The sequence below is a fragment of the Prionailurus bengalensis genome, chromosome C1 (assembly GCF_016509475.1).
Source record: "Prionailurus bengalensis isolate Pbe53 chromosome C1, Fcat_Pben_1.1_paternal_pri, whole genome shotgun sequence".
Lineage (NCBI taxonomy): Eukaryota > Metazoa > Chordata > Mammalia > Carnivora > Felidae > Prionailurus > Prionailurus bengalensis.
Genome location: NC_057345.1, coordinates 157,244,230 through 157,271,374, shown reverse-complemented (window position 1 = coordinate 157,271,374; position 27,145 = coordinate 157,244,230). Strand labels below are relative to the sequence as shown.

Sequence of the window (27,145 nt, the reverse complement as noted above, 5' to 3'; positions counted from 1 at the left end):
CAGATAGAATATATGCTCCATTTTGTTCACTGATGTCCCAGTGGCCTAGAACAGTGATTGGCACTTAGTAGGTGATCAATCAATATCACTCTAATTGAGCTGAAAAACTTTGCTCTTATCTTCTACTTTCTTTTTCTTTTCACTGCCAACAGCCTAGTCCAGGTTTCCTCTTGTGGTAATTAGCTAATTAGCATGCTAATTGCATTTCCTGTTCCTCCTCTCTTTAATCCATCTTCTTTACTGTTGGCTGATTTTCTTCTTCAAAACCCACATTTATCTTCTCATTATCATTTTCAGAAACCTTCACTATAAGGCCAAGTCAAAATTACTTATTCTGGAACTTGACACCCTGCTTAGTATGACTACCAATCATGTCCGGCCTCACTTACGCCATTCCTTGGTCCACTCGAGTCAAGCTGCTATTGGCATTTTTTCTTTAAGAAGTATTTGTTGACCTCCTACTCTTGGGTCCTATGTGGCATAAAACTAATTTACTATCAGTTTAGGCAACATAAGTTAGAAGAATGTGAGTGTAAACAATGGCATTTGTATTAAAGAAGAAATTGAGTCTACAGAAGAAAGACATTTGGCAGATTTAGGCATATGTGGTCCCCATCACTGAAATGCCTCTCACCTCTACCTTTCATGTTTGGCGGGGGTGGGGAGGGAATCATACCTATTTGTAAAGGTTCAAGTTCAACTTACTCTGTGACTGATTCTCTTTTAGAAGTCATAATTCATTTTTAAAATTTTTAATATTTATTTATTTATTTGAGACAGAGAGAGACAGAGAGAGCAAGCTGAGAGGGGCAGAGAGAGAGAGAGAGAGAGAGAGAGAGAGAAATCCCAAGCAGGCTCCACACTGATAGTGAGGAGCCCTATGCAGGGTTCAAAACCATGAACTGTGAAATCACACCTGAGCTGAAACAAAGGGTCACTCAACTGACTGAGCCACCGAGGTACACCCATAATTCCTTTTAATAAACATAAATAATAAATATTTTGTCTTTCCATAATATACTGATATGCCTTTCCCCCACTTGAAAAAGAATGATTTATAGACTCCACATGCCTTCCCATCCCAAAGTACTGAAAACCTCTTCAACCAGGAGGCACCCCTTGCCCCAGAACCAGGATCCAACTTGGGAGGAAAAGCCTGGAAAGGGACCTGGGCCTCAAGGGAAAGGATGGAGGGCTTACACTTTGGACTGGTGAAAGAGCTGGCATCCCCAAATGGGCCCACTGTGTTACTGACATGTCTAAGTGTTTCATTGTGTCATCACCCCTCATCCTAACATGAGGGTTACTAAGATGAGGATAATTTCTGCAGCATTTACTCTACCTTTGCCACCAATGCTTATGAGGTTCTTGTTCAAGAAGGCCCTCCCAGGTAATCCTCCTCCTAATAACAAGGGGCTATTCTTCCCCTTGTCTTAACTTCTACTTTATTTACTATGTTATATACATTACACATTCTAGACTTTTACATTATTTTTTACTTATATTTTTTGTCATATATTGATTATTGCAGAAATTCTTGGAGGCATAAAACTGTCTTCCCCACAACTGTCAACTGTCAAATTGTTGACAACATTTGATAATCAATAAGGCTATCAATACAGCATTTGAAAAATTCAGATCTGCAGAAACTGAATCACTTGTCTAGATTCTAAGAAATTGATATTTTCAAAAAGTCCCCCAAATGATTCCATTAATCAGCCAGATGTGGGTATCACTGCTAGAGCTTAATGGTAACATAATCTCAAAATACCTTTTTACTTAAAAATTATTTATTTATTTATTTATTTATTTATTTATTTATTTATGGTTAAATATTTATTTGGGGGAGGGGATACTACACTTCCATCCAACTAGAGAAATATTTTCATAGTCCAGGGATTGTTTATATTTTTGTCACTTATCAAGCCATGAATTCATAGAGAATGGGTTCCAGCAGCTCAGACTCCTTTCCTTTCCATTGGTTCTTACAAAGTGTGCCTCTCTGGAAGGAGCAGGCTGGGACTTCAATTGAACCCAAGTGCCTTTCTCCTTGGCTTCCTCTTTTTCTAATCATTTTCCTTCACACACTTCAGGAAGCTATCCATACTCTTAGAGTGCTTAATACTCTCAATATGTACATTAATTCTCTTGGCAAGAGTCTTGTCCTTAACTTGTTGTTTACAACAATGACAACAGCATTATGGGTGACAATGTAGATTCTCCCAGTCTTGGCATGGTAACATCCATGGGGGGTTCCTTTTTAAACAGTGCCATTCCCCTGATGTCTGCAGTATCATCTTTCTTGTAGATTGGCATGTATGTGGCCAAAGGAATCACTCCATGTTTTCTAAAAGGGCTTAGAGAACATACAGAAGGTGCTTCTCCTCTCCCCTTTGGAGCAGTCATTTCAGCAAATTACTGGCAGATGGTGAGCCCAGCCAAAAGGAAAAAAAAAATTACTAACTATTAAAAATTCATGACCAAAGGCTTCTGATTCCAGATTTTATTGATCCACTTCATCTAGGTGTTAGATTCTAGCATTTGATTTTGTGAATACCATATAATATCTAAGAAAAGATTTAGAATTCAAGACACCTGTAATTTTACCACATATACATATGTATTTTCTGGGAAACAGTCATATCAACTCTCATTTTTCTTTTGATACAACATTGTTAGATACTTCCTGTAACATCATTCTTTAAAGCAGTGAAAATATTACATTGGAACAGTGATACTAAGTAACTCAATCATTCCCCCACTTTTGGACTCTTGGGTATTTATTATTCCCCTTATAATTATAAATATTATAACTCATACCTTTGAAATAACTCATTCATTAGTGATGTGATTACACTATATTTTATTTAGAAAATATTCATTCCATTTACTAAATACACATTTCAGTCTTTTCTAAACTTTCTAATCTTAAACACAATTTTTGTGCTGGTCTCTCCAATTAGTTTGTTTTCTCATTTTCAGACCTAGTAGCACAATCTTCCTTCAACTAAACCATTGTAAGAGGCCATGAAGTTAATCTTGTTGGCACATTCTCTTGATTCCTATATTTGGGCTGGTCTCCCTATCACTTTATTCTCAGGGGGTACTTTTTAACATCAACCACACTACAGGGAGGAAAAATTTATATATATATATAATCTGTGATCACTAATACAAAACAATTCCCCTACCCCTCTCCCCCATCTCTCCTCCACTAGAGTGCATCGTTTTTAGAAAGAACATGTCTACTTTATCTTTGCATTTTTGTTTCCATTGAGATTGTGTTTTGCACATAGAAACTGCTCATGTATGTTAGTTGTTTTATTTTTTAGTCAAATCCATGCTTTGTTTAATAGCTTAGTCTTGAACATTACACAGGATTATTTACATCATTTAAAGTGATTTCCCTCTTTTTTCCTTAAATTACAATGCTTGCCTTGTGTCTTTAGGACTTTGTTAATTGATTTCTATAGTATGTGGTGGATAGCCATCTATATAACAACATCATACATGTTCACTAAAATTCTACTATGTGTCAGGTGACAAATACTCTCTCCTGGACCAAATCTGTGTCAGGGTCCTCTGAATCCTCTTCTCAACTGAGCTCTGACCTTGGGTTCTCTCTTTGACCTGTTTAGTGGAATTTTAGCAAGAATTCTGCTATCAGTTCAGTGAAAATACTCTTCCCTTGGTATCTTGATATTAGATCAAATTTCTCATTCTCTCTATTCCATATCTTATCATCCTGGTCTGCCTTCAGTAAGAATCCTGTTGAGTCAGTCTAAGGAGAATTCCCCTAGCCTGGTACTTTTCCATCCCCTGATCCCCACCCTGATCCTTGGCTATAAATTTCTACTTATCCATGTTGTATTGGGGATTGAGGTCCATCTCTCTCCCCTTTGGAAAAACTCCACTGCCATAGTCTCTCTTGAATAAAGTCTTCCTTACGATCTTTAATAAAGTGTCATGAAATTTTTTTCTTTAACACAGGCATTGTGCTATGTTTTAAAGATAGAATTATGAGAGAAGTAGTCCTTATGTTTGAGAAAGTAGTCCTCTAGAATGGAAGTTTATCACATCAAGCATACTTACAAAGCAATATAATCAAATCTAAAGGAGAAACATGCACCAAGCATACAGAAAAATTACTACAACTTGAAAGGGCAATAAAGAATTCCTTCCTATAGATATATCTACATGGCTGAATTTAACTGAATACAAAAATTAGGAATGCCTAATTAGAAACAGCTTACCATTGTCAGAGAGTTAGCTTTAAATAACATCGAGCATGGTCTGTTCTAATATCAGGATCTATAGAATACTCATATTTCATTTTTGGAAACTATCTTTGATTTACTCTGCATATTTTCATTTTAAAGGTGTATTATTAGAAAAGTCTTTGCCTATTATTCCTTCTTTGTATAATAGAGAATAGTAGGTATACAGAGACACACATTAAATATACACTTAGGTGTACACACATACTTCTCTCATAAAAATGTACTGTCACAGTCGATGTTACCAGGGGAAAACCCATATTCTTAATAATTTTCATTGTCAAGTAAATACTGAAGAAATTTCTAGTGGCTAAGTGTTCAGAGTATTCTGGGCAGTTATGATCTTGTGTAACTAATTGTGTTAAAAATCTAAGACAACGAGAAAACACTACTCACTTACTAGAATAGCTAAAACTCAAAACATTGACAACCCCAAATTCTGGTAAGGATGTAAAGCAACAGGCATTCTCTTCATTTTGAATGCAAAATGATATATAGCCAGACAGTATGGAGATTTCTTACAGAACTCAAGTTACTCATACCACATGGTCCAGTAATCACACTCCTTGACATATACCCAAATGAGTTGAAAACTTATGTCCATGCAAACGTCTGCAGAGAAATATTAAGAGCAGATTTTTCATAACTATCAAACTTAGAAGAAACCTAGACGTTCTTCTGGAAGCAAATGGATAGACAAACTATGGTATATTTCATACAATGGAATATTATTCAGCAATAAAAAATGAGCTATCTAGCCACAAAAAGACATGAAGGAAACTTAAAAGCTAAGTGAGATATTACTAAGTGAAAGAAGCCAGTCTGAAAGCCTATCTTCTGTATGATTCTGACATTCTTGAAAAGGCAAAATTCTGGAGGTAGGAGAACGATCAGAGGCTGCCAGGATGTGAGGGGAGGGAAAGCACATGAAATTTTTAAGGTGGTCAAAATACTCTGTATTTTCTGTATAATGCAGTGTCCAGTACTGTATGGGATACTACATGACACAGTAACGATGGAAATATGTCATTACACATTTTTCAAAACCAAAGAATGTACAATACAAAGAGTGAACTCATACGTAATGGATTTTAATAATAATGTACCTACCAATACTAGTTCATTAATCATAACAAGTGTACAATGCTTATACAAGATATTAAGAATTATGTGTGTTTTGGGGTAGGATACATAGGAACTCTCCATAGCTTTCAATTAATTTGGCTGTAAACCTAAAACTCTAAAAAAAAGTTGTTTACCAATTTTTTTTTAAAGCAAGACCCAATACACCAAGGTTGTAATACCAAAATAAACCAAATCAAAACAAGACAAAAATCCTGGTAAGATAAGACAACTTCTAGAATTGTGACCAAAGGCTATTTTATGCCAATCTTTCACAGTGATACCACTGGACATCCCTGTTGTTGTCATTTATTCTTGAGATAATAATTATGTTGATACCTGTGATGATACTGGAATAAGGCACAGAAGAAATACCAGAGAGTATCCGGGTCCCATTAGCCTGAAACCTATAATTCTGCAGTATTCAGTCTGGGTTTGAATCAGGCCCCAAAACTGATGAACACATAATCATTTTTTAAATGACTACTAAGACAACTAACAGGACTTACCCAGACTAGATTGAATATTGAAATGAGGCATAAGCTGTACACATCTCAGACTCTTGGGGAAACTTGTGACTCTTAGGGCAGATTTTGTTTTATGTAAACCTCCCCAGGGCTCTAGGACAACAAGGAGCCTTGCCAGAACTGAAATGTACCTGTGGATTCTCTAGGAGAGAGCTTCTTTATCATTGTACTAACAGAAAGAAGGAGAAAATATTTTAGGTTCATTTTTTGTGACACAAAATCAGGGATACTGGTCAAGTTTTAGGTCAAATTACCTTCATGTGAAAATTTGGGATCCAAAGTATCCTTTTTTTTTTTTTTTCCCTCTAAGAAAAACTCCTCTAAATCCAGACTCCAAGCACCTGGATGCCTACAAAGCTGGGGATATTTAGCACTTTCAAAAAGGAAAACTTCTATTGTTCCCCAGCAGAGCTCCCCCAAATAATGGTTTATAGATGTCCTAAGATTCAAATTGTTCAGCTGTGGAGTTGCTCTGGATCTGATTATTGGTGCGAGTTGTCTCTGGTAGTAAGCAGCCTCTGTGGTGTATCGCAAGAATATTATTCTCTTCTACGTAGGCATGCTAAGAAAAAGGCTGAGAAAAAGGCAGCTCACAAGAGAATCTTCGCTAAAGATGTTTTCATCTAAAATGGCCAGATTGGTGCTTTGTAATTCCCATTGTTTCTACATATCATCCTGTTTCAAACATAAGGATAATACCTGCCAAGGAATTATTTCTCAACATACTTCACATGAAAGGTATAAGGCTTAAGCTACTACAAAGCTAAAATCAAATTCAGAGTATCCTCATACTTCTGATAATACTGCCCAATTTTACATCACAGTTTCATTAATTTTCAAGCACTACAAAACCAAATGTAGGAATCGGCTCTTACCCTATAATGAAAACCTCTGCACTTGGTCTCAGGATAAAGCACTGGGGTCTTCACATAATCCCTCCACTCCGGGACTGAGCAGTTCTTGAAGCGTCTCTACCAGCTCTGAGGGGCAAGAGAAATATATAAATAACCTTGGTGCACTTCAGCTAACATTAACACTCTTTTCTGAGTTCACATTCTCTTTTGCCATTTCATGATTGCCACATATCTTGCATCCAACCATCTTGTACAAAATAATCAGCATTTACAGAACATTTAACTTGGACAAGGAATTTACTTGCTTTCAATCATTTATAATCTCCCCCACATCCATCTTCGAATGGCATCTTTCTCTGTTATAACATCATATTAACTATTTTTCATGATTATTTACTTCCTTTCCCTAGATCACAATTTGATTCTTTGGTCTCATTAGTAATAGCAAATGCTTCTGCAAGAAAAGTTAAAAATTGTTAGGCTTAGCCAGTCCTGTCTGTGGCTTTGCTAAGACTGTTTTATTGCTCTACTCTGCTATGAAATAAACTAACACATTTTGGTCCCTAATCTTCTATGCCTAATTTTTTTTCTGACCTAAAAATCTCTACCAGAGCCCTAAGTACCCCATCAAGTCTATAATAATACTGACCTGAGCCAGTGAAAAAGTGTGCTCTGCCAGCATGTTCTATAAGATAGCCTTCCATCACCACAAAGTTTCAGACATTCTTTTTTGGAACTAGCAAAGAAAATAAGCCGGCTCTGGCAGTTGATCATGGACTGCTCTAATTCGATGAATCCATTTTCTGCCGGCTTTACTTGGCAAGCCTCTTTCCACTGCCTGCAAACTGACTACAGTTCTTTGCAAACCTTTGCAGCTCTACCCCAAACACCACCCTCTACACCACAAAGAATTACATGTTACTGAAAATACATTTTAAAGGAGACTTTTAGTGGAAATATCTAATTTTGGAGCTCCTTCTTAACCTCTCCAACTTGTTACACATACGTTGTTTACCCACAGAACTGTTTCGAGGATAAGCGAAACCAATGGTGCAGTGCTGTGTAAAGCTCAGAGAAGTCAGGAAGGCGGGCTGCCTTCCCAGTTCTAAAATATGCCCCTCTTGATCGGCTTGATTTGTCAAATGATCTGACTATGGAGGCACACAGTACAATGATATTAGTTTGATGGTACTTCTGAACTCTACTTCTGGGAATCCTATTCTGTATACCTTTGAAATTCTTAAGAGCAAATGATTAGAGAGTGGGAAGGTAGGACAATAAATCCTCCAAGGAGAGGCATACAGCAGTTTTTTTTAAATAACGCAGCCCTTCCTTATTAATCTTATTACAGACAAAAAAAGTACATACTTTATTTGGTTATGATTATACTTATATGAAGCTCTAGAACAGGCACACACACACACACACACGAGGCTATGGTGATCATTAGAACACTGGTTGTGAGAGATTAACTGGAAAATGGCATGAGGGAACTTTCTGGGATAATGGAAGAATCCTCTGTCTTGATGGGGTTAGTGATTATATAAGTAGACACAATTGAAAAACCTCTATGGCTCTGTGCTCATAAAGCCTACATTTTATTGTAAGTAAATACCATAATAAAAAATGAAAAACAAAGGGACTCAAAGAGACCTCTCAGTTTTGGGATGATTTTCAATCACCTAGTCTTTATTGAAGAAGTCTTTACCGCCTTCCTGGCCAGTGAAAAACAATTCTTCATTCTTCCATTTAGGTATCCACTTAACAAAGATTTATTAAGCACGGATATATCCAGAGTTAACACAGTGGCAGTGTGCTAGAAAAAATAATGGTTAGCAAAAGAGGCACAGCCTCTATTATGGAGCTTAGGGCCTGTTGGGGGAAAATAGACAATTAAAACGGACAAAACCAAAGAGTTATGGTTGTAGCTTTGAGAGAAGGACCATATTTTAACTAAGGGCTTGCATCAAAACAGAATGAACTATTTTATGCTAAACCCCAAGCTAATCTAAGCTGAAAATATTGGTGTTCACTGAGTCATTAAAAGCTGTTAGAGTGATCAGGCTAAAGCAAACTAAATGATGTTTTTCTATTAAACCAAGCCTAAATATTCTCTAAATCTACTGAATCAAAATGTCAAAATACTTTTCATGTCAAATTTCATTTGGACATTGAAGTCTTTTTGTAAAACAGAATTTAGGTCTTCCATACCCTAGGGCAACTTATAGATACAGCTGTCCATGAGGATAACATGGTGTTAAATGACCCTCTTTCCCATGAGCAAATCCCAGCTGGGAAGACAGGTGCATCTACTTCTGGTGACGGCTGCCAACAAGGGATTTGCAGGCTTTCCCAACAACAAGCACTATGCATACGCACAATAAATCCAAGCTTGTGACAGGTACAGTATTTGATACACAAACAAAGTATAACCATGAATGGACCAGCATTCCAATATAAAGTACTTTTAGGTAAATACATCTCCCTCACCATCACCCCAACACACTTTTAAATGAAGTCTCTCTATGGGCAATCTAATTTTTAAAGTACGTGAAAATATTCCTTTGTCTAACTGGTATAAAAATCATCTTTCTCTTTTTCATGGCTTTCTAACCTATTTGTCCAAAGTTCTTTCCAAAATGGGAGGAGTCATTTATAAGATCAGAAAGATGAAAAAATATAATTTAAAAACAAATAAATAAAACATGAACCACATAATTATTGAATTTCCAAGCCTATTAAGGAGGACTATGCTGTGGTTTATTTTGTGAAGCTGTCTACAAGAAAACCACCATGAGTTTTTAAAGATTGCTCTATGAGAAACCTCATAGTGAGACACTAGAAATAGTGAGTGATTCAAAAATTGGCCTCGGAATGAGAAGTGTACTTTAAACCAAGGCCGTGATGGATAATGAATGTGTTGTATTTAATCAAGCATGCATCCACAACATTGCCTCTCACTGATTTCTACTGTCCTTCCCAGTCTCTGACCAGACAATTTAGGATTTGGGTTACATTCTACTGGAAGGACCATAAATGGCCACTAAAACTCAAAAGTAACTGGAACTCTTAACTCTCTCAAAAATGAGAACTATCCCACGTATCCACAGAAAATACTGTGAGCTTGTAGTTCAAACTGTGGAATGACACTTGTACTACTTTCTAACTCTGGTCAGTGACAAATTCAAAAGAAATCCTCTATTGTAATTAGGAATTATGGTTCCTGTTTGTGTAGGCTTAACACATTAAATATTTAAGAAATGTAAATATTTTGACCAAGTAGTACATTTTATTAAATCCCATGTTTTGTTTTTTATTCACCAAATAGCTGATGATTATAATAATTAACACAATGGAATATTTTCTTGTAATTTTTCCTTCTACTTTTCTAATTTTTACTCTACCGATCTGACTTTAGTTTGGTTTGCATTCTTTCTTCCTGCCAATGTAAATATCAGCTCCCTGGGTTCCCAGTTCTTTAGTCATTCTTTGATAGTCACTGGTATTTTAAGAAATACTTTAAGGAAAAAACGTGGTGTTGAGTTTGTGATATTTGAAGAACCTTATAAAAACTGGCACTTAAAGCTTTCTCAATCTCAATCCATTAGATACATAATTGTGGTGCAAAGTTCTAGATGATTTCTAATGGCTTCTGCATTGTCACAGCTTCCTTCCCCACTCTCAAAGAGATGTCACATCATGACATTCAGCCTGCAGGCTTTGTATCCCATAAGACAAGGCTTCCCATTTGTCCTTAGAGCAAATTCTAAGCAGCTCCAAATTTAATGGATTTATTAAGTACTAAAATCTATATAACAGCACTGAAACATTTAGAATTAGTGATTAGGACTCAATTTTTCTAGAGGTTCAATTGTAGGAAATGGCTTTATTACATATGCATTCCTTAGGTAAGTTCAAAGGTATATATTACCTCCTAGTATATGCCAGTCACTATGCAAGTCACTAGGGGTATATGAATCAAACACGGCTTTTCCTCTAAAGTAATTCATAGCTTAGCCATTGATGGTAAGAAGATGTAAACATATAAAAAGATAATTTAATCTCATTTGGCAAGTGCTATGACAAATGCATACACAGGGCTCTGAAAAAAAATAAAAAGTAAGTTGGGCACTCAGTTTCCCAGGTGAGGTGGGAAGGACTAGGATGTGTTCCATAAATATTGACTGAGCTAATTTGGGGACAAAATGTGTCATCTAAGTCCTTAAGATATTTTCCTAATTACTAATGCAGATCTCATTAAATATACATTTGGTTTTGCCCTGTTTTTCATCTAATAATCTTTTCTTTAATTTTTAACATGGGGTTAGTTCAGGCAGAATTTTCTTACTTATAAAATACATATATCTATAGGCTTATTATGATATTTAATGAAATTATATATATATAATACTTAATTATATATATATATATTATATATATACTTAATTATATATATATATATAATACTTAATGCAATACCTGGTATTTGGTAACTGCCCAATTGCCCTCGAAAGAAAGCAAAAAGAAGGAAGGAAGGAAGGAAGGAAGGAAGGAAGGAAGGAAGGAGCAAGGAAGGAAGGAAGGAGTAAAGGAGGGAGGGAAGGAAGGAAGAGAAAAAGAGAAAGCTCTATCATTCCTATTGAAGATTTGGCTTATCGTTATAACTCTGCCTTTGGGCACAATTTCCACATGTAAAAGATTTGGGATTAGTTATCATAATTCTTCTTCCCTTAGAAGTCACTGAATTCATCCAAACAGCTGCTTAGTGTTTATGTTTGAAGGGAGAGCTACAAATTCCTTTAAGACTAAAGGCTCATGATGGGGCATTCATTCATAGCTAGAAGTCATTTCTCAAGAGGAAGAGCTGAGCTGAGAAGATCTCCAAGGTTTCCACAGAGATAGGTTCTGTACAGTCTGCATATTCCTCTTAAACATACTGGATGGACAAATTGTGAAAGACTGGAATGGACCAAAAGAAGACTGAGTATCTTTAATGGAAAGGAGACATTATCTAGCACATATTTCTTGGCTATCTAATTCTTTTGGAGGGCAATTTTAGCTATTTTACAGAGCTGTAAATTATACATTACTGATAACAATTAAAATAATACTTATCCAAAGACCTGCAAATTCCTCTTAATGGAGAAAAAATTGATTTCTCTCTCTATTCCAACCCTAGGGGAAAAGGCCAGCTTTATATCTATCTATTTGGAGATTCATTTCAACATTCCTGACTTGACCATGTATGTGCGGTATTCTGAATACCCTACTGAGCCAGGTGATAACATTTTATTAGTTCCTCATTAATAACTAAGTGAAATATTTTTTTAATTTTTTTCACACTTGTATAATAATTTTGAGTTTGCCCTTCTAAAAATTATCCTTTAATATTTTTTTATGTTTGTGTTTTGATTTCCCACAGTAATTCAAAAAATAATCCAAGTGGTTTCTGGGTCTTCTAGACCACTATTTTAACAGCAACATATTCTCCAATGAACCCAGCATTCATATTTGTAAATACAATGGCACCAGGAAGTTGTAATAAAAACAGAGCTAGAAAAAAAAACCAGTGATGACACTGTACAAAGAGAGTTTCCACAAACAAAACATGAGAAGGATGGTCACTATACTGTACACCATGCTGTCATACTGGATAAGAATCTTCTATGTAGCAAGCCAATGCCATATTCACATAGTGAACAAATATTGCATTTTAATAAAACATTTCCTGCTACATTAAAAACCAATATTGTGAAATTGAAATTCTCACATTTGTAGATTTGTATTTTATTTGTTGTTATGTTTTGTAAGAGGTATAAGCATAAGGTGTTTATGCCTGGTTTTAGGTTTGCATATTTTTAAGTTACAATGTAATAAATGTGATTTAATACTGGGGCTCAAAGAGAAGATTTTTGTCCTTGTTTTTGCTTTCCCTTAAAAAGACTCTCTATATTATGCAAGTTTAATAAGAACTGACCTACCTACAAGATTGTGGAAAATGTATATTTTAAATTTCGCACTTGTGGATATTTAGTGTCTAAAAGATAAAGCTCTGGTGTCCTGAAAGAGTTAATTTACTGAAATCTCATGATCATCCTTAATTCATCCTGACTTCTCACCAGATCATGTACTAAAAGAAAAAAGAAGGCTTAAAATAAATGTCATTGTTAAAAACAAACAAACAAAAAACAAAAAAACCCAACCAGTCCTAGTGGAACTGTGAAATCTCCCTTGTATAGCTGTAAAATACCATTCAACTCCTCAAATTTTGATATACTATTAATTTCAATTTAGCAATAATAGAATCTGACTATGAGATTATTTTACTTGCTAGCAAAGAACTATAAAGAGAGATGAATTTATGCTGTATCCAATTTTAAATCCAAGAAGAAAGGAAATATATCAAATTTCTGTCGTATAAACCGATGGAGTCATTTTGTAGTCTTCTAAAAACCAGTTGCATCTTGAGAAATGATAGCTATTGGTGGACAGTAAGTTGTAATTATTAACAAAAAGCATGTTTCTTTCTGATACTATTCATTTACAAGGTTCTTCTTTTTTAGAAATGAGCCTTAAAACTGTGTTCCTCGGGTTAACTCTTTTGGGGATCTAACAGTACTCTCTGTGGTGATGGAGAATGAAATGCCAGATATGGTTTACTTTACCACCAGACAGAACACGTGAAGATTCTAGGTGTGGCTTTGAACATCTTGGAAAGATAAAGTTTCGGAGATTACACAGTGTGAGATGTAAGCTTGAGGATTTTTGATGTCTATTTGTTGGCTGAGAAATTCTTAGCATTTAATAGATCAGGGACATGTCCATTGTTCTTTTTCACTTATTTATCCCTAGTTCCTGGCATATAGTAGGCATTCGATATATAAATTAATGATGTTTATAGCTAGAAGTATTAAACCAAGATAGTATGCTCATGTTAAAATATTGTTTTAAATGTTTATTTATTTTGAGAGAGAGAGAGAGAGAGAGAGAGAGAGAGAAAGCACAAGTGAGCATGAGGGAAGGGCAAGAGAGAGAGGGAGAGAGAGAATCCCAAGCAGGCTCCATGCTGTCAGCACAGACCCTGATGCGGGGCTTGATCTCCCAAATTGTGAGATTGTGACCTGAGTCAAAATCAAGAGTCTTATGCTTGACCAACTGAGACACTAAGGTGCCCCAAAAAGATTTTTAAAAACAGAGTCAGTGATAACATGTGCAGCTCAAAAACATTATATATATTACATATATTAACATGTTAATATATGTAATATATAATATATATATATAATATATATATATATGCACATAACTAAAACACACACATATATATGGCACATTTGTTGTTTTGATTTTCTTTTACCTTATGGAGCTGGGCAAACATAGATAAATATATAGTATACTTATTATTTTATTTCATTGTGGATTTCTTTCTGTAGTAGGTATTTTGCTATTTAAGTATTGAGTTTTTTCAATTTCTTTTAGTTCTATTTTTCTACTATATTTAAGTGGCAAAGAGTACTTTTCTCTATGCCTCAGGATATGGCTGATTCAGAGAGAACAAAGAATCACATTTTTGGCCTTTGAGCAATTAATTTGACCTCTGTAAGTAAACGTGCAGACAATAGTCTTTAAAACCAAGGCTTTGAATTGCAAGTACCAGCAGCTTTAAAAGAAAAAAAAAAAAATCCAAAAGATTGGATTTAAATATCAAGAGCCAAATCCTGGAGCAAGGGTTCAGGCCTTGGAGAAAGTGTAAGAAAAAGAAGTGATGCCATTGGAGCAGTTTTCCTATAAAACAGAGAGGTGATAAAAAAAAAAAAAATCCTTTTTGGACTAGAAAAGGAGAGAGAGAGAAAGGAGAACAAAAAGAGTATAGGTGGCCTTACTCCCTGAAACTATGTTGAGATTGAAATTCTAGGGTTGGGTGACAGAAATTCCCCCAAATATTTAGTAACTCTTGCATGCTGACTCCCCTACATCTACTCTGGAACTTGAGAAGAAAATGACCTTGGCAGTTACCCTTCACCAAACCAGCTGACTGCAGTAGGTCGAAGTGTGAGCCAGGCAGATCTAGATAAAGAGAAGGACTGAGATGGACCCCAATCCTACCCAAGCTTTCTTTAGCTCTCACAAGGTAGGGAGGAAATAAAAGAAATTTTCAAGACCATGACTGAGGGACAAATGAGAGTTAAAAGTTGGGAATCAGTGAGCCTAGAATGTTACTCTAGCTTGATGTGAGGGGATTCCATAGCTAACCAAAATTTGCAGGATGGACATCTCTAGCTAGGGGTCAGGTGGAGGACGCTGCTAAATTGTAGAGGACCACAAAGTCAGCAAAAGCCAAACAGAGTCTGGGTGTTCAATGGCAGAACCCTATGGTCCCACAGAACAACTTCCATGTTTTCAATGCCTATAGCACAGAAGCCAAATGACAACCAAGACTGCAGAAAACAGAGAGGCAACCACAGATCAGATATCCTGATTCTAGGACAAGACAAAAGAACTCAATGGGAAGAAGGCAGGGGGGGTAGAAAAAGGTGGTGATACAAAACCCTGAAGTGAACCAAAAGTCAATGAATTTGAGAAAAGAGGTGCAAGTCACTTCCACTGGCAAGATCAGATTTTCTGCTAACAATCAAAAAAGGACCAGAGAGGTGACTTGCATTTACTTAGTAGTAGATAAATAAAAGTTGTTTTCTTCTACACACTTGAATCTGTGACTTGTTATATCTTCTCAGTCATATATATTTTTAAAACAAAAGCAATCAGTTTACTTTTCAATCCTACAAATGCATGGCAGACCACATTTAAATGTGGAGGCTCAGTATTAGGTATAATTTTTGACATAAAATATATATGAATATTTGTGAATAGGTAACTGAAGAATAAATTAATCATGGCCAATACACATCTGGATAACACTTAGTTGGTACTACATTTTAGCCTATATCACCTTACTGAATCCTCACCTATATAGTAATATCATTATTCTTATTTAACAGTGTAAGAAGTAGGAAATTGTGGTTTATAAGGAGTTAGATGATCTGCCCAATGTCTCAGAGCTAGTTAATAGTGCACCTAGGACTTAAAGGTGTGCAATACAAAATACTGCTGCTGAATCTTAATTAAAAAAGTTGTTCTTGAGCACTTGTGACAATTTTGGAAAGCTGGTTCCACACTACCCTTTGCTTTTATTTGTTGTTTACAGTTTTTATTTTCATGCCCCCGCTAGGCATCATAGCATTGTAGATCTGGAGCAGGGACGCTTTATAGATCACCTTGTTCAGTTCCCTGTTTAACAATTGGTGGAATTGACTCAAAAGCACAGAGCAAACCAGTAGCTCTTCCTAAAGGAAAACCCCTCTTGCTCTCCTCTTTCCCTTTTTTTTTCTTTTTTCTTCATCCATTTTAATAATTAAAGGAGTTGGAAAGGAGAAGGGTAGTGGTATTCAGGATTATAAAGGATTGGGAACATGAGATCAGTCAATGAAGGTTGAAGTTAGAATTGGTAAAGCAAACTCCTTTACATAAATATAGTACTATAAACAATATCTGAAACTATGCTTTTAAAGAGCTTGCTAAATCTATCTGTTGTAAAGAAATTCCTTATAATGGCATGAACCGTACTATTTTGGACTTCTAAGCTTTTTCTTGCAAGGCAGATTTTTACTATTCTGAAGATCTATGTTGTATATATTTTAATATTCTAGGCCAACTTGCATAATACCCAAAATGTAACAAAATACCAATTGTATTTGAAATAATAAATAGATCTTACAAATTCCATTCACACACTGTTAGTATTTTCTAGTCTGTCATTCAAAATGTGTTTTTGTTGTTTACTTTTCAATCAGCTTACTGAAAAGGCAAGGGTGGACAAATAGAGGTACTCAAAATTGATGATTCAATGGACTGTACGTGAGGAGAAACAATATCTTTAAAATGTTGAATAGTGTTCACAAGTATCCATTCTTTAAAGTTACTAGACACCAAAGTACATTGACAAATGGGACTAATAGTTTCTCTGCAGTGGTCATCACAGAGGAATCGGTAATGCACTCTATTATTTTGTTAGACATGCACTTCTAGTGACATTATAGTGCCCATAAAATGGTCTGATAACTTACAATCAGGATAAAACTAAAGTAATACATTATAGACTTCATAAAAATGTTTCTTGGGAACTTACTCTCACATTATTGCAGGATCTCACTGCATCATCCTTCCTTCTTGGGTCTAATCATCTCATTTCATTTTTCATATGATCCTTAAACTGTTGTTACAACTATTTTTCATGTAAAGACTCAAGTACCATTATTATATATGGTCAATCATTGCTTGGCCTGCAGCATCAAATGCACAGCCAGGCCAAGGAGGTGGGCACAATAGGGACAACCTACGAGTAGGTCACATAAAGCCAAGGATGTCATTTTGTCCTGCACCTGTAGCTCTACTTGCTGACACAACTTTTTAAGCACCTTTAATTTATGTCCTTCTTTCCCTTTTTCCAAAAGGGTAAACTGTCAACCTCCTTCCCATGGACAGGGTTTAAATCAGCTCAACATTCAGAAGCACATATGTCATAAGTGGGAGAAATCTTAAACATAAAAAGCATTTGCCAGTGCCTTAGCTTTTGCTCCTCCTTTTGAGTTATGCATTAGGATTCTTTGATGAGTCCTAAAGCTTGAATAATTAATGAAAACATGGATCTGATCAAACAGTTTGAAAGTAATTGGCCAATCTGCTCCTTTTATCTTGGGCAGTCAGAATTATTTACGGAACTACAATACTTACTTAAGAGAGGCTTTCTGAAAATTCAGAACAAAGTCTTTTCTCTGTTTTTCTTTTCTTCACATTTGGTCATCTTTCTCTTTTTTCTTTTTCTTCCTTGCCTTCTCTTCCTTAATTTCCTTCTTTTTTAATAATTCCATTTCATCAATTAACATGAAATATGGATTATAGGCAACTTTGCTCAAAAAATTAAGGAGACCATTATCTCCATGAGAGTATGGAAGTTGGAATTTCAAAATTTTATTTTGAATGGGATACATATATTTTTATATGAGGGAGTCAATTTTTTCACAGAATGTTTTTTAAGATACTACAGCCCTAAAACAGTTCACAGAACTTCAAAACTGTCTGTACTACTCCCCCCTTAAAGGAAAAACCCAAAAAGCTTCAAGGTTTAACAGGACAAGAAGGATTGGACTGTGTATCTTTCAGCATCAGTTACTTTTACAAAGGTGCAGGCCCTAGAATTGAAATGTATTTGAGGCCACAACCTGTGGGCAAGATATGATATTTTCTGAACTCCAGACCATAAACACAGTACATACTTATAACTATGCCCACTGTCATTAGAAACGTGCTCAATACTTTTAGCTCTGCTGACTCTGGCTGTGCCTCCTCAAGACAGATCCCTAGAGCTACTAACTTGAATTGTAAGCACCCCCGCTCCCCCAATAGAAGCAAGCCAACTGTATACATGTCAATATTCCTTCTGATTTATTTACTATCATGAGTTGGTAAGGTTTAAATTCTGTTCCCTCAGAGTTCATATGTTGAAGTCCTAACTCTCAGCATTTCAGAATCTAATCTTACTGGAAAATAGGATTGTTGCCCATGTAATTAGTTAAAATGAGAACACCCTGGGCTAGGGTGGGCCCTTAATCCAATATGATTAGTGCCCTTATCAAATGGGAAAATTTAGACACAGACACACACAGAGAGAACACCATGCAAAGATGAAGCAGAGACCAGGGTGATGAAGCAGAAGCCAAGGAATAAGAGAAATTGCCAGCAAATCTGCAGAAGCTAAAAGGGAGGCATGGAACAGGTTCTTCTTCACAGCTTTCCAAGGGAACCAGCCCCGTTAACAGTTTGATGTCAGACTTCTCGCCTCGAGAACCGAGAACACAACAAATTTCTGTTGTTTGAGCCACCTAATTTGTGGCTCAAACACTTTGTTATGGCAGCCCGAGCAATTTAATACAGTTGTTAAATAAGATGATATATAAAATCTGATGTGATGTTTACAAAACATTGCATGTATATTTATTTGTGATTATGAGGAGATAAAATTTTCCATCATCCAGTAATTATATCTGAATTGGCAATTCAAAACTTTTAGAATCACTTTAGAATCACATTTATGTACTCCCTTTGGAGAGCAAACCTCATAATGAATAATTTATATTTTAACATCTGGGTCAAAATCACATCACATTTTTGGAGTCTACCAAACAGTGAAAATAAGGAACTACAATTTAGCTTCAAGAACTGACTGAAATACTGTTGACGGCTATTTCAACTTGGGCCACATATTTATAGCTGAGATTACTGCAGGAGTAGATCCAGGTGTGATGTGGCCTGCATGTTATACAACTTTGGGATCCCTATTTAAGAAAAGAAGACAAGATTACAAGTTAAATATTAGATTCATATGGAATGAGCCCTTGTAAGTGATAGGCCCTGAAGCTTAGTCTTGACTAACTTCACCTGAAATCCACCTCTGGTAATAAAAAAATGACAACAGAGTCCAGAAAGATTACAACCAGTTTCACAGGGATGAAGGGATATCAACAGAATTTTGCTAGCCTATAATTGTGAAACAGAAGTACAAACACAAGGGAAGGATAGACAATGTGCTGAGACATACTGCAAATGTCCTGGACAGATTAATCCAGTCTAATTTTATGCCAGCATTTCTCTACAAGCAACTTCACTGTATAGACAATGAGTAAGACTGTGCCAATGAGAAGTCAGACCAATTAGCTGGCCACTTTGGCAGTTTAATACTCACAGTAAGTCAAAACAGCTCCTGAAGTATGAACCAAGTGGCTGATTAGAAATTTTCCATACTCCAGTGGTGTATCCCATAGACAAGCTTCATATACTTACATCTCCATTCTGTTACATTCCCTTTCTCTCTACACAATATTCAGTACCAAGCTTTTTACAATCACCTCAAGACCCTATGCTATGGTATGTGTTTATGTCCCTGTCCATATCCTTGCTCTCTGTCTTCTCAGTAAATGTCTTCTTTACCTTTCTGCGTCCAATGTTGTTTAGCCCTAGACCTTAGAATAATGGGTTGAGCACACATTTCCTTACATTACTCTCTATTACTCCTGGATAGTTATGTTCTTGACCCCATATATGTGATATATAGCCTAAGAAGAGCCACAGTTTTAGAAGTCTCTACTTTTCTGTCCTATTTACAATAGCAACCTCTATTCATATTCCTACTAAATTATCTCCAACCTTCTCCTCCAGTTATGATTCACTCAGGACTTCTTTCTTCCTTCTCTTGACTTGTATAATTAAATACTGTAACTGATTAGCCAAAGGCAGAACCTTTCTAGAAGAACAGTGGGGAGACAGAAAATTAAAAAACAAATAAACTAACAAACCACCTTTACCTCCAGGTGGAAGGGAAAGATGGGGAACATCCCATGTTGGTTGAGAATACATTGTTCCTTCTCTTTTCAAAACTCAAATACTCTCAGAAACCCCAGGAAAAATCCCCTAATGACCCACTGTCCCCTCTCTCACTATTAATTCATTATTCCTCCTTCCTTTTTTTTTAAACCTCTGTAACATATCATACTTAGGAAAATATATTGAAAAAAATTTTAAGTCTATTTCTGCCAAAGAGTGTAAACTTCTGAAATCAGGGGCTCTAATGTTCTCAATGCTTAGCAGAGTGATAGGCACATAATACATTCTCAGGTAATGTTTGTAAGAAAGTAAAATATCGTTACAGTGTATTCCCTATGTATCTTTTCCTTGGGATCAGGGAACTGGATATGTTCCCTGGGAACAGGATAACTGGAAATGTTGCATGCTATCTTTTAGAGTGATTGGCATATAGCAGTTACTCAATAAATGCCTATTGGCTAAAAAAATGAATTTATAAGATTTGGGTTTGTGAATAATTAACCTCTGCAAATAGACTTTCTGATCTGAGGTAGCACTCATTGCAGATTTCTAAATGCAGAATGTGCCTGACATAGATTTCTTAATAGAAAATGGCTTAACTATCCTTCATTTTGTTTTTTGGGTTTTTTTTTACAAAAATTAGGAAGGACATTTAGACCTCCCTCACATATATATGGCAATTTGTCACACAAAAAAATACAAAACAAATGGAAATATTGACATCACAGCAAGTGATTGCCATTTTTCACCATGTTTCCCTTAACATTTGACAACTCTGTTGCTTTGATGTTGCCAGATAAAGACTATATACTTCAGTTACAAAAATGAAGAGTGAGGAAGAGCAAACAGTGGGCAGAGAGAAGAAAAAGGCAAAGGCTTTGAAATAGGAGGTGCTTTGAAAATTTAGAGAAGAGTAAGGATACCCAACTATTTCCTAGAATATAGACAAGGTTTGGTGGACAGGGGTAAATTTGTATAGGATCATACAGGCTATGATAAAAAGTTTGAACTTTATCCTAAAGTTTAATGGGAAGTCATTGAAAGTTTACTAGGGTGTGAGTCATCAAGCTGAGTCCACTGGAACGAAGGGACAGAGGCCACAGTGAGATTGGATTTTTTGGAAACACTGGATTAGACCCATGAGTTGGAGGGGTGCCAAGTTGGAGGGGTGCCGAAATGGAGGGGTCCAATATACTTGGGGGCAACAGTCTTTGAGAGAGATTCCTGTTCACTCATGTTAGTATCTCCCACCTCCACTTTTACTCCATACCCTTCCAAACTCTGATAGAGCAGGATTGAGTAACTAGAAAATGTGTATGTATGAATTCTGACTTGAAGTCCCATGGCAGCATCTTATCAGCATCAATATATAAAGATTGCCTAATTTGTATATCCTGAAAATCTACAGCCAGATGTGCAGGAATAGCAGAGTCAAATATGCACTAATTATATTTGTACACTGAAAACATACTAAAACACTAAACACACTGAAATTAGGTAGTATATAGCCAATCATAGAAAGGAAACAAACAGCAAAACCACTAGGAGAACCAGTTATAAAAAGAGTTCCCGACCATGGAGTACAGGAACCCTGAGCTTTCATACTCTCCTTACACTTTGTCTTACTACACTTCATACCATCCCTCTGCTCTTCTAATGGCTGGCTGAAGGCTCTGGGACTCTCTCTGAGAGTCAACTGCATATTAACCACAGGCCTGCCCTAGATAGCCTCCATGAAACAAAGACCATCCATAGCTTTATGGTGACTAATGAACCATGTAAGGCACCTACCAAGAGTTTAAAGAACTGTGAACTTTTACCTGCTTCAAAAAGAGTAGGTATGGTGCAAATATTAATAGGAACACTAATTCTAAATATATTGAGTAATACTACACTGGGTAGTCTTTTATAATACTGAATAATTCTATACGTGATTGGGAAAGACTACCTCTGGTCAGTTTCTGTGTGCCACCTTGAAGCCAGTTCACTGTAGCTGTTAGACACCCTATAGTTTAGATAGTAGTCTATCCAAACTCTGTATCAGCTGGATTTCCCCAGAGCTCATTAGCTTTTGACAGGGCTGCCAAAATCTCAGTTTCTACATCTGCTCTCTTAAATCTTCAACTCCAAAACCCATCTTTCATTTTCAATGGGAGTAATTTAGAAGATGAGGTTTGATATATTGATTTTTTTTTCCTTCTCAGCTAACTTTAAAGGGATGAAACTACTCCATCTATGAAAGAATAATTTGTATATAGGAATATGTCTTCCCACTAAGGCTTAGATCTATTCATGTGGCATAAATGAACCAAATGTTGATTTTTATTTTCAAAATGCACAGATATTTAACATGTGCTAATTAATTAGCAGGACCTGTTCAGAAATAACAGTTCCCACAGGCTTTTTCAGGAAAGAAACCTGAACAAGAAAGGGTCTCTTCGTTTTGTTTATTCAACATTCTGCTTATCTATTTTTAGCAGATTCTTCTTCAGTTTTCCCCACTGGACAGGATCAAGGAACTGAAACTACATTATAATGAATCTCTTCAATCAGCCTGCTCTTTCCTACCTATATAAAGGATAACAAAATATCAAGCTGCCAAAAGCCACAAAGCCTATTTTCTATGTAGAATAATGAATCCTTAGGGCAGAGACTCTGAATGCTCCCATACAATAGCTAAATGAAATTGATCACGTTATATGGAAAAACAGGTACATATTTTTAATTTTACATTTCCTCAATGCTTTTCAAATTCTTTAAATAGAAATAAGCTCCTAGAAACTGGTCTACCCTATCTCACAAAGTAAGACAAAAGACAGGTGAATATAACCTTATGTAATACAGTAAAGACTTCAACTTGGGCTGAATGGAACATGATATTGGGTAGTCAGTAGTATAGGAGTGGACTGTAGACATGGGGGGAGGGTAGCCTAAACTCATAAAGTGAGTTACAGTCTCTCTCCTGCTCCTTGCTCCTTCTGTTTCCAACTGCAATTTAGATAACATTAAAAAAATAAAATGGAATACTTAATAGCTTAATAATTAATACTCCATGAAGTATTATTTAAAAGTCAAACCTTTACAACTTTCAATAAATTGCAATGGATTACAAATATATCTACATATTATTTACATTTTAAAATGAAGATGGCCCAGGGGCGCCTGGATGGCTCTGTTGGTTAAGCAACAGACTCTTGATTTCTGATCAGGTCATGATCTCAAGGTTTGTGAGTTCAAGCTCTACATCATCTCTGCCCCGACAGTGTAGAACCTGCTTGGGATTCTCTCTCTCCCTGTTCCCTTGCTCTCTCTCTCTCAAAATAAACAAATAAACTTAAGATATACATACATACATACATAAAACAAGGATGCCGAGACTAAAATCTATTTCTCAATAAAACAAAAGGAAGAGAGAACATATTCTATTTCTACTTATTTTTTAATTGCTAGAATCCAGAAAAATGAGTTAACCAATTTTTACTATGTCTTGGATTGATCTGACAGCAGAAAATGATCAGTGGGTCCATTCTCAGGGATGACTATGTCAGTGAACCTAGTGGACCTTCTTGGTATTATGAAACTAATGGTATCAAATAAACTCCCTTTGGGGTAGAGCAAGGGGTCAAATAGGCTGACATTGGGATTGAAGATGGAAGATGTATTGCTGAGCCCTTCATTCTGGAACTCATGAATATACATCAGGATTATGATTGAGAGGAAACCCACTGTGTTAGGAGTTAATTTTTGGAAGTGGACAAAATGAATGTCCAGAAAACAATACTGATTTAAATCTTGAGAATCAACACTGTGGGAAGACAGTCTTTTGTTGCAAATCCCACAGAAATAATTTTATATAATTTGCTATTAATAAGGAAATAGGGAATACCTGACAATTTGTATAAGTTTTGGAATATAAAAGGCTAGTCACATTTTAATGCTAACATAGTTTTTTCTTACCTACTATGAACTTTTAACGGTCATACATATTAATTAAAATCATGTGTTGATACCTAAAAACATGAACAATAATTAGAAACTGCTTTCGGAGAGCCTGGGTGGCTCAGTCAGTTAAGCGTCCGACTTCAGCTTAGGTCATGTTCTTGCAGTCTGGGAGTTCAAGCCCAGCATCGGGCTCTGTGCTGACAGCTCAGAGCTTGGAGCCTGTTTCAGATTCTGTGTCTCCCTCTCTCTCTGACCCTCCCCCATTTATGCTCTGTCTCTCTGTGTCTCAAAAATAAATAAACGTAAAAAAAAAAAAAAAAAGAAAAGAAAAGAAAAAGAAACTGCTTTCCAGTATAGTTTGATGTTCCTAGGAAGACAACTACAATTTGACAGTATGTTATCAGTGTCTTTGCTTTATGTAGATAATATTTTTAACTGTTTTGTTTTATCATGATTGTGAGTATCTATAGCAATTCAAGATGTTATTTTATTAAGATTCAGAATGTGTTCTTATCCTGGACACATTTGTTTGCATGTACTGCTTAATGCTTAAGTGCACCTGTGTACTGGTTTATACAGACTAGTGCAAAAGAAGGAAACCATTTTAATTCTTAACATGAAATCTCCATAGTTCAAATTTTGTTTGTTTTTCCAAGATTTTATGTACTAAATATATCCTAAATACACTATACATAAATTTATAATAAATATAAATACATATTAATATTTATTTAATAAATATATACTAAATATATATTAAATGTTTAGGCACTATTATAAATATTTTAGAAGCATTAACTTATATAGCCCTCAAAGTAATCCCCTAAGAGAGATAATTATCCCAATTTCACAGATGAGAAATGGAAGCACAGAAAAGTTAACCCAAAGTTACTTGGCCAGTAAGTGGTAGGTGTGGGAGACTGGGTCCACTGTCCACAATTTTAACAATGCCTCCAGGCTGCTTCTCAGATACTGCTAAGTAGCTTGTCTTGTAGATTTGGCTTCTACAATTCTCTTAATCATAGAATGAGTGTTTCAGGCTATTTCAAGAATAGCAGCACCATACTCACTCATTCTACAACTAAGAGGATTGTACCTCCACACATCACTCCTTACCTCTTTCTTCCCAACAGGTCATCATTATTCTGACTTGTAACAACAGTGAGTAGTTTAACTGTTCCTCAACTTTATGTATGGGTTTATCATATCTGTCTACCTATCATCTATATATTTATCTCTGGTTGCTGCAGTATTCTCTTCATTGTTATTCCCATTCCAATGCATGAATACATCTATTCCAATATGTGAACACACAACATTTAAAAAAATCCATGCTGGGGCTCCTGGGTGGCTCAGTCCGTTGAGCATGCAACTTCGGCTCAGGTCATGATCTCGCGGTTCATGAGTTCGAGCCCTGTATCGGAGTCTGTGCTGACAGCTCAGAGGCTGGAGCCTGCTTCAGATTCTGTGTCTCCCTCTCTCTCTGCCCCTCCCCCACTCACACTCCGTCTCTCTCTCCTTCAAAAATAAACATTAAAAGTAAATAAATAAAAATAAAAATAAATCCATGTTACCATTGATGAATATTTGGGTTGTTTCCAAATAATTTAGATGCAACAAATAATACAAATATGAACTGTTCTAGTTTCCTAGAGCTACTGTAATGAACTGTTCAAAACTGGGTGGCATAAAACAGTTTTGCAGGCAATCAGTAAGGCCATGCTCCTGAAATGTGCGAGGCAATCTTTTGTTGCCTCTTCCTAGCTTCTGGTAGTTTGTGAGCAATCTTTGGTGTTCGTTGGCTGATGCACCACTCTGGTCACATGGCTATCTTCTTGTGTGTATTCACATTGTCTTCCTCCTGTACACATCTGTCTCTGTGCCCAAATTTCCTTTACATAAGAATACCAGTCATATTGGATTAAGCCCACCCTATTGACCTCACTTTCATTTGACTACCCGTGCAAAGATTCTACTTCCAAATAAAGTTACATTTGGAGGTAGTAGGGGTTAGGAATTCAACATTTCTTTTTGAACTCCTAACAAAACTTTTGAACATATCATATGTCTCTTTCTTTTTAAGGTTTTTAAATTTATTTTGAGAGAGAAAGACAGAGCAGGGGAGGGGCAGAGAGATCAGGGGAGGGGCAGAGACAGAGGGAGAGAATCCCAAGCAGCAGAGAGCCCCACATGGGGGTCCAATCCACAAAATGTGAGATCATGACTTGAGTTAAAAGTCAAGAGCCAGGGGCGCCTGGGTGGCACAGTCGGTTAAGCGTCCGACTTCAGCCAGGTCACGATCTCGCGGTCCGTGAGTTCGAGCCCCGCGTCAGGCTCTGGGCTGATGGCTCAGAGCCTGGAGCCTGTTTCCGATTCTGTGTCTCCCTCTCTCTCTGCCCCTCCCCTGTTCATGCTCTGTCTCTCTCTGTCCCAAAAATAAATAAACGTTGAAAAAAAAAAGTTTAAAAAAAAAAAAAAGTCAAGAGCCAGATGCTTAACTGAATGAGCTACCCAGATGCCCCTATCATATGTCTTTTGATATATATGTCAAAATATATGTATTTGGTGACCATTTTTTCAAATCTACCACAATGTTATAAAGAAATACATTTTTTTTTAAATGTTTGCTTCAGGTGCAGAGACCTTGCTAAATTTACTTACTACTCTAATAACTTTTCTGTAGAATCTCTTATGTTATTTTCATCTACAACTTGTCACCTTTTTTTCTAATCTGTTCACATTCATTCCTTTTCACTTTATTCACTGGACAGTTTCTATAGCACAATATTGGATAGAAGTGGCTATACTGTATCCTTGCCACTATATTAAGTGAGGTAAATATTAAGCATCTCATCATTAAATATAATGTCATAAATATTTTGTCAGACTGGGAAATCTTTCTCATTACTAGTTTAACAGCTTTACTTTTTTTTAACTCTGAAGAAATGATTTTGATCAAATTCCTTTTCTATATTAGTGGAGATGA

The 27,145-nt window shown here is 36.1% G+C and overlaps 1 pseudogene; it reads right to left on the bottom strand.

The window, feature by feature from the left end:
* Positions 1-976: 976 nt before the first annotated feature.
* The window catches only part of LOC122479490, a 48,955-nt pseudogene continuing 22,786 nt past the window's right edge, over positions 977-27,145 (bottom strand).